The sequence below is a fragment of the Vicia villosa genome, linkage group LG7 (genome assembly GCF_029867415.1).
Source record: "Vicia villosa cultivar HV-30 ecotype Madison, WI linkage group LG7, Vvil1.0, whole genome shotgun sequence".
Lineage (NCBI taxonomy): Eukaryota > Viridiplantae > Streptophyta > Magnoliopsida > Fabales > Fabaceae > Vicia > Vicia villosa.
The window spans coordinates 14,014,905-14,024,986 of NC_081186.1; positions in this window are offsets into that span (position 1 = coordinate 14,014,905).

Sequence of the window (10,082 nt, forward strand, 5' to 3'; positions counted from 1 at the left end):
AGTGGGACTCATTCCATAATCTGTTTCTCGGTCACTACTTAATGGGAGAGAAATGAGAGGGATTCATTCCCTAATCTGTTTCTCGAACATTAATTAATGGGATACAAATGAGTGGGATTCATTCCCTAATCTGTTTCTTGAACATTATATAATGGGATAGAAGTGAGTGGGATTCATTCCCTAATCTGCTTCTCGATCATTATACATTTTTATGTGATTCAAATCACAAAGTAATTCCCCTTAAAAAATACCCAACCAAAAACACTTAAAACACTTAATAAAGGCTCAAATTAAAACAAAGTGATGAAGTGGTGCGAAACTTTGTATTGGGTTTTGTTCATCATGTAGTTACATAAAAAACACAAACCCAAGATTCTTTTCTCCTTAAGAACATGTTGAGTCCATTCCAGAATTAGGCGTATAAGTCTCCAAAGGTCGAGCATCGTGGATTGTGACCTTAACCTCTGTTCAACTAAAAAACACAAAACAAATGGAAACTATTGAGCCGAACTACGGTAGCTCTGATTCTTGGTAAGGGATACGTAGGCATTGGGTCGCGGGGCCTAAGCGAACACACTTGTAAATAATTCCTTCTTTTCCCCGTATTTATTTTGCATTCATTCGCATTTAGGTTTAGACATAGATACACCCTTTAGATAGAAACAAACATAGGTGGATACCATCGAGTACGATGGGCGTGAGGGGTGCTAGCACCTTCCCCTCGCGTACCCTGTTTCTCTGGTCGAAAGACCTTGTTCTTATTTCGAGTTAGGTTTCCTGGTATTCCTTTCCCTCGATGGGATAAATATATTAGTGGCGACTCTGATCCATTTTTCGCGGTAGCGATAACTGGCGACTCTGCTGGGGGTGTTGATAGACCTGTGTTGGTCCATTCTTAGCGAGTCGGTCCTAGCCTTTGTTTGTTTTGTTTATTGGGTGTTTCTTTGTTTATTTATTTACATCCTGTATATATATGTTTGCATATCATGTTTATTTTCCTGCTTGCATATCATGTTTACTTTCCGCATGCATCTGGACTATATTATGGGTCCCCGTGGGGGCCACATATTTTTCTGTCTTGTTTTGCAGGTTGGGTGGGATGTTCTATGAGGTAAAAGGCCCAATACCCAGGCCAGAGTTGACACATAGGATACCTAGGATAGAGTGGATAGTCATGACGCTAACAGAATGTCAGGTTCTGTTGATTGCGATCATGAGACCCACGACCAGTTGAGATTCGAATGAGATACCATTGTTGGCATGTATTTGCAACAATGATGGTGTTTCAGGAGAATTGTTAACGCTGGAGACCTGTTGACCTACCCTAACCTAGATTCACCTGTGAGTGGGGAGGGATATACATGACAGGTACCGTTGGTGACTATTTTGTTCTGATGGTGACTATTGTTCTTATGGTTCCGTGATACCTATGCCGGACCTTTGATCCTGTGACATCCGACCTACATCAGCTATTCAGAGGATTGTATAGTGGTTACTAATATTATATGGACCTTGATCTCATGCTTTTGCATTGCATAACATCATTAATTTATCCACTCCATTTGTGGGGGATTCTAAAGTCTATTTCCAAAAAAAAAGGAAACGAAAAAATAGAAAAACAGAAAAGATGGGAAAAAAAAGATATACGCAAAAAAAATAAAAGAATAAAAGAAAAACAAAATTTGACGAAAGGACTTTAGGATCCCTTAGAAATGAAACATGCATTCATACTATCGTGCATTTCGTAGTTCTCTCAGAAGCTTATGAGGGCCCTTTCGATTTAAATTATGACTTCAACAACAAATTGACTTCTCACCGTTACGTGCTCAAAAGTTAATGATGGAACAACTCCGTGAGGACTTAAATGAGATGAGGATAGAAATGGGGATTAACATGAATCAGTTTATGGAGGTTATTCAAGCCTTTTTAGACAAGAAGAGTTGAGAGAGGTTCTTCAAAGGCTAGATGCAAATGTTAATCTCACTCATGAGATTGTCTTGTGAATCAAAATTGTTTGAAATAATGTTGAGATTCCTATTCTTGGTAAGGAGAGTTCACATCATTGAAGTCTTCAAGTTTCCGAGTATTGAAAATAACAAAAAGATTCCACCTCTTGAAGACAAGGTTGAAAGCCATAGAAGATTGTGACTCCGTTGATATAGACATTGTTGGATTGTGCCTAGTGCTTGATGTCAATAGCTGCAAAGCTCATTTATTCTCTCTCTGGATAGTTTGGACATGCAAGCCAAAGTGGTAATCATCACTTGAACATATGTGGAAATTGCTTGGGGCTCCCGACCGAGGGATAAGCAAGACCTTGTCTATCTTGAGCATTGCACCATTCGCATTGCTCGAATCCCTAAAGCTACAAATTCTTTTGTGACTCCGTCGGAATCTTTTGCCATGTGGTAATAAAGAGTGTTCTACGAAGACATTTCTCATTCTCAAGCTTTTGCTTCATATCATGTGTCATCTCTTCCCGAAATTTTCTTCTTAGTGGTCTTTGCTCGTAAATAGAGAAAGAAAGAATATGAGAAATGAACCGAGGTAATTTCATTGCCTTGTGCTCAGTTATATCCCTGATTGTTGGTATTTCAGTTGGTGTTTTGGGTCATCCTCACCACAGATAGCTCTCTTAAGTTCGATGACAATGCAACATTCCTCCAATCATGATGGTGATTACTGTTCTAGCATATATATTTGGGGCTCCCGACCGAGGGATAAGCAAGACATTGTCTATCTTGAGTATTGCATCATTTGCATTGCTCGAATCCCTAAAGTAAAAATAAAAATAAAAATGCACCACTCTTGTACGCCTTTGTTGGAATATTCTTCTGGGAAGTAATATAAAGTGTGTGGAAGGAACATATGATAATGCTAAGTGGCTACCATGCTGGGGCACATGGCCATTTAATTGAAGATCATAATACATTCAAGGGCAAAGTTCAGGTCCTCGCTGATTTCAGAACAACAACATTCATTCCAAAGAGGTTTATGCTTATATTGAAGTCTCAATGGGGTATCAAAGCTGCAGAAAGCATTCAAGAGCAATAAGCCCATACGGAGTCAAGTCTCCTCAACAAGAGCATTCATTAAGTTCTCTATTGCATTCTCATTTGTAACATTTCATTGTTTGTTTAAGCATTACTAGCATGTAAAAATTTGTTGATTTCTGAATGAAAATCATAATGCATTGTTTATGTTTGTCTTAAAGTAATCCATTCGTTTTCACTCAAAAAAATGTTTTGGCATTACGATACCAACTTTACTAATTACTTGCTTAGGCAAAGAGCGAAGGGAGAATGATGATAAAAATAATGCAAAATCCCTAATTGTGTGTTTTTGAATAAAACCCTACTGATAATGTACATGCATTGTTTCAAATCCCCAAACACCGGAGATATAAGGGAGATAGACCCTCGTTAACCCCTTTGAGCCTTGAAGTAGGAGTTTCTTTTCTGATAAAAAAAAACCTTTATCTTAACCCTGGGGCAGGGTAGTGTTCATTTAACTTGATCAAGTGTCCAAAACTCATAAAGGATATGCATCTAAGGATACAACAATGGTTATCCGTTCAAAAGGTTGAGGAAAGTCAAAACCGTGATGGTTATCCTTCACCTACCAAGAGGACAAAAGATGACGATACCACAATGGTAATCCTTCATCAATCATGGAATGAGGCAGTCACAATCACTTCCAACGAATCAAAGACAATGTGGGGTCACACGACTTGTTCAAGAAAAAAAAGAAAAAATATGGCAAAAAAAAGAGAAAAGAAAAAAGGATGAAAGAAAAGAATATAGCAATAAAAAGAAAAAAGGATGGTAAAAATAAAGTAAGCACAAAGTCGTGTGATAATGAATCAGAAGAATAAAAGGTGAGTGACTGCCACGTCCGAAAAACCTCATTGATTCCTCAACCATTTCAAAATTCCTTGTGAGGGATGAGCACTCATGTTGAGTTAATTGAACTTAGGAGTGGAGAACATCATGAAGGGGGTGGGTACCAAATAATTTTGAGCCTAAAAATCCTTTGTTTCTGAAAACCTTGAACCAGGTCAAGTTACAACCCTTAAAAGTCCTAATTGAAGTAGGGTTTATTTCGAAGACGCACTCCAATGAGATAGCGTTTAGCTGACTCCCAATGAAGCGTAACGCATATCTATGTTGGTATTGTATGTCCGCTTTACATTTCATTCACGAGAGGTGGCCACCTCATTGCATAAAAAAGTTTATTTAAACTTCAAGACTAGCATAGGCTTTGCATTAGAATTATCATTCTTATAATCAACATTTTTTGCATACAAAACATTTGCTTAAACATCAAAGAAGTTTCCATGATGAGAATCCATGAAGAGCGTGATCATGTCAACGTAAAAGAGACTTGAGAACTCCGTAGAGGAAAAAGAAATCATTATCAAAGCAAATTGTTTGAAGGCTCCATGGAGCATATGCAGTTTGATGCCGTCTTTAATTGAATGTCAAGGGGCATGTTTCCTGAAGACTCCGTTGAGTTTGATCTGTTTGATACTGTTCTTAATTGGTTACCCTGAGGGGAGAGTTTGAATGCTCCGTTGAGAAAATCAACTGATACCTCCTTTAATTGATTACCCTGAGGGGAGAAGTCGGAATACTCTGTTGAGTAGATTCATTTTGATTAAGTACCCTGAGGGGAAGAGTTTAAAGACTCCATTGAGCGCGACAAAGTTGCTTCCATAATTTGGTTGACTTCAAGGGAAGTAAACTTGAGGTTTTCGATAAGATGTACATAATCAGGGGCAGCCACGACGAGGAACCTCTCTCGTGAGTTCAGCCTATCTGGGGCAAGCATATCTAGGTTTGACATCTCAAATTCTACCAATCAGGGTTAATCAAGTCAAGGAATCTCTCTCTTGATTTCAATCAATCTAAAATAGTGACGTCGAGGAATCTCTCAAGCTCACTCGATTTGGGGCAGTTATGTCGAGATTCGACAAATCTCTTTAAAAGATCAGTGGATCAAGAGAAAGAACACTTTAGATTCTTGAATATGCTGGGGCAGAATTATCTCAAGTAATTATGGTGTAAGGATCCTTTCGAGGCAAATGTCTTCGTAAACCAAATCTCTCCGTAAGTCAGGCAGCCTGGGGCACAATCTTTTGGGAACCATCATTCACTTGTGAAGTGCATTTGACCATCGCGGAGTTGATAAGCATCATAATGCTTTTCCCCAGCAAGTTACTCTCTCCCCAAGCATAGGAGTTTATTTCTCCTGGGAGTTGATTCTATTCCTCAAGCATAGGAGTTTATTTCTCCTAGAAAAGTCTCTCCCCGAGCATAGGAGTTTATTTCTCCTAAGAATTCATTCTCTCCCCGAGCATAGGAGTTTATTTCTCCTAGGAGTGTTTCAATCCTCCCAACAAGGGTTCCTTATCCGGATTTCTAATCCCCCAACATGGTGAATCGAGGGAATCTCCTCAAGATGAAAATCTTACAAACAATGGCACATGGTGAGAAGTCAGAAGTTTCAAGCCAACGAAGAAGTATATCTTGCAAGTTAAAGTCCAATATCTATTGGCACCCCCATAGAGTTCTTAACACTAAAGGGATGCTCCCTGGTGTTTACCTCTCTCGAGGTCAGAGACGAAGTCCGATCGACAAGTCAGTTGAATATTCTGTAAAGGGCCCTCGTCATCTTTGGATATAGTAATCATTGCATTCACATTGCATCTACAAAAACGCGTAGCACTTCCATGAATATGGAGCATTACGCCATGGAAAAATTCAAACATGCATCAATGCATAAGCCAAGTTTGTGTGTGCTCCAAGGGCACAAGGTAATATATCCCCATAAGAAGTCTCACTTTCTCTCTCCAGTGTGGATTGGATACAGAGTCATTCTTCTTCAAGATCACTATCTCTATGGTTATTTCCTGTTTGCTGAGCTCAATCGTTTGGATAACCCATACTTGGTGTGTGGCAATTCGAATTATTGTCACTCTTGTAGAATTACACCCCGCCTTTTGGCCTGAGGGAACCATGTAGTTCTTATGTCCCGTAAGTAACAATACTTCCTTCAAAGTCCAGTGTTTACTGGCATCATCTAATAGAGTCTGGTCGTCACCAGTCCTCTCTTTGTATTCACTTTTTGTGAGTCCCCTTACTGCCTTTTGCAAAAGGGATATCTCTTGCTTCTTGCAAGTTTGCCTTGGTTATTTTCCTGTATGCTGCGTGCAGATTAGAGTGCGAATGAGGGTGGGCATTCAACCAATCTCATTTTTCAATCATTTGGGTAATCATACTTGGTGTGTGGCAACTCGAATGAATGCCACTCTTGAAGAGTACACCCCGCCTTTTGGCCTGAGGGATCCATGTAACTTTTATGCTTCGCAAGCATCAACATCTCCGTGAATGTTCAGTGGTTACTGTCATCTGCGCGTCGAGTCTAGTCGTTACTAGTCTTGTTTTGGTTATTTTCCCGCATGCCGCGTGCATAATAGAGTGCGAATGAGGGTGAGCATTCAACCCATCTCATTTTTCAATCATTTGAAATACATACTATGTGTGTGGCAATTCGAGTGATTGCCACCCTTGAAGGGTTACACCCCGCCTTTGGCCTGAGGGATCCATGTAATTCTTATGCTTCGCAAGCATCAATATCTTCTTGAAAGCCCAGTATTTACTGGCATCCCCTGATTGATTCTAGTTGTCACTAGCCTTTCTTTCAGTCAAGCCCAATGGTTATTGGCATCGCCTTCAAATTCAGTGTTCATAAACATCCCCCGTAGAGTCTAGTCATCACTAGTCCTCCTCTATAAAGTCCAATGATTATTGGCATACCTTTTCAGATCTAGAGTCACCCTACGACTGTGTCTCTTTTCGAAGTCTAACTAAGGTTAGCAGTTTGGTAGATTCCCCTACGGCTGGTTTCTTCCTTTTAGAGTCGTCCCACGGCTATGTCTCTTTTTCAAGTCTAACTAAGGTTAGCAATCAGGATTGGATTCCCCTACGGCTGGTTTCATCCTTGTTGAGTCACCCTACGGCTGTGTCTCTTTTCGAAGTCTAACTAAGGTTAGCAGTTTGGTAGATTCCCCTACGGCTGGTTTCTTCCTTTTAGAGTCGTCCCACGGCTACGTCTCTTTTTCAAGTCTAACTAAGGTTAGCAATCATGATCGGATTCCCCTACGGCTGGTTTCATCCTTGTTGAGTCACCCTACGGCTGTGTCTCTCTTTGAAGTCTAACTAAGGTTAGCAGTTTGGTAGATTCCCCTACGGCTGGTTTCTTCCTTTAAGAGTCGTCCCACGGCTACGTCTCTTTTGTTCAAAGTCTAACTAAGGTTAGCAATCTATTTAAGATCCACCTTCAACTGGTATCTCTTGATAACATCCAACACTCTTTGCTGTACCACATAATGCAAATTTTGATGGTACTTTTGGGTATTCAATCCACTTACACCTCTCATGTCTGAAACACAAGATGTTCGTACATTCGGGTCCAAGAAGATTGAATAAGGGCAGCTGTTGCACCCCAAAATTTGCCCACTTATTTATACCCAATTGGCTTTCATATCACATTCATCCACATACACTCCATTAGGTCATTCTACGCAACATACATTCATTGGATACATAATCAAAGGATCAGAGGAATAAGGGATAGTTGCACATGTGAGCCCGTTTCTTGTGAGGTCTCTATGCGTTAAGGGCCTGGACTGAGACTCTCTTGGGTTCGTATCTTCAATGGAATTCTAGGGTTTTTGGTACCAAGAATTGGCTCATTTTCTTTATTTATGATATAAGTCTTTACATTGGATTTCATCTTAAGACTTGATATGGGTATGTCAAGATAGACTTCTCAGGACTATGGATCAAGGTATTCATCATCATTTAAGGATTAATTCAATTGATCCTCATCACCTCTTCTAACTTGGTCCGGGTGGGCTTTTGATATCATTTGAAGTATTGAATTGACCTGAATATGCGAAGTTTGTCATTTGGATCCAAACAATGATGTGAAAGTGATTCATTTAGAATTCAAGTCTCGACTATATGAGAAGAACCCATTCGTAAAGTTAATTCAAGTGAGCATCATGACTCGTTGCAAGATTCATTCAAGGTTTTCCACAATAAATTTACAAGCTTATAAAGTCCAATTTCATTGTGAAGGATCACTACAAAAAGTCCACAGTATTTACAAATCCAAAAGAAATAGAGAGAAGTTGTTCTTTATTGATTGAAGAATAAAATATTCATCACAATTATCCATTCAAGTTCCATTCAAAATCTATTACAAAAGTCCACAACATTCACGATTTCAAGCTCAAGAATCACTACAAGTCAAAGTTACAAAAAGGGTCAATATTTCATGAGAGAAGGTCAATTATGTTTCGAAGATCATGATACGTTACAAGATAATCCATTACAAAAAAAGTCCTACTATAAAGTGGCAAAAGTACAATACAAAGGTACTATACATGAGAATTGCATATTTGCACTAAAGTTGACAAGCTAGTCCATTCTGTGTTTTCACCATGGTGCTAACTAGTATGACAACAGTTGAGGAAGTCCACCCTTCTATGTTTCCAATCGCACAGACCCCACTGCTTCTCCACTTTTGGAACCTAGAACAAGAAAGAAAGGGAAGGTCACATGATTACCTCTAAACCAAAGGCCTTAAGTTCATAAGCTCTATTTAACAGGTTTAAATCATTATCTTCCAGGAGTTTAGCCTGGCCTTCATCAAGTAGTCACCGTAGCTCTGCAAAAAAGGAGATAAAAAACGGTGCCTTCAGATGCTTCACAGAGCTGCCGACCTGCACTCGAAAGAGAAAATCATCATGCTAACAATTCAGCACATATCCAACTCAGAAAATCACTTCAACTGCAGAAAAAATCTAGAAAATACAAGTAATCCATACACAAAAAACTAACTTCCATTAGAGAAATCCACAACTGTCCTAAACTAACCTACAACAGTTATAACAGTTTCATCATAACCCCATCACAACCACTAATGCCAACAGAACCTAACAAACCCTCTAACAACATCTAACCTTCAAATTCAACTTGTTGCACAGTTCAAAATGGATACTAACATAAACCAAAATCAGATCACAGCAGTAGCATACACGCATATTGCACACACATAACCAAACTTTCAAATAACCAATAACAGAATTAACCTCCATCCTAACCAAAAAAACCAACATAACAGAATTTCAACCCTAACTAACTCCATAACTACCAAACAGAAGTAACAGAAACCTAACAGCAACTAACCGATTCAGTTACTAAACTAACAGAATATAACAGAAAGAAGAGGAGGAGAAACAGAAATGTAACTGAAAAATCAGAATATAACTAACCTTAGAATCTCTGCAATCTCGACCCTTCAATTCTAACCAACCCCACATCTCACCATTGAATCTCCAACCTTTCTCAAGCTCTAACTGAATTCATCCTCTTCACCACCTATATAACAGGAACACTGCTCTATGCTTCAGTTATTCACTCTTCATTCATTCATCTCCATCCTCACTTCACATTCTTCAATCTTCAACTTCACTCACCCTCTTCATTCTCTTCCACCTTCTTCACCATCTTCTTCACCACCATTCTCCTCCACCAATAACCTTCAATCAACCACCAATAACCTTCAATCACCAAAATTCATAAAATCACCATCGTAGCAAATTTGGAGAACAGAAAAAAATCAAAGGAGAACGAACCTTGTAACAAACTCTCTGCAATCTTCAATCTCCCTTATCTTCTCTTCTATATTCTTCAACCACCAGATTCTTCAAGAACCAAAACTCTCGTCAATCATCTACCTTCATCTTTCTCCTCCACTATGAGAATCATCGCTCTGCATCACTCCACACAATTCATCTCCAATTTTTGAATCTTCATCATCACGCTCCTACAACAACATCCTACACAAAAAAAATGCGTGAATGAGAAGAGGAAATAGAAACGTGAAACGGAATGGAAGAGAAGGTCGGAAAGAACGGATAACTCACGTCGGAGCAGCTTTTTCATTGTGTTTTACTCTATCGTCGAAGATTGAAAGATCATCAGGATCACTCCGGTTGCGAGGGAAACTAA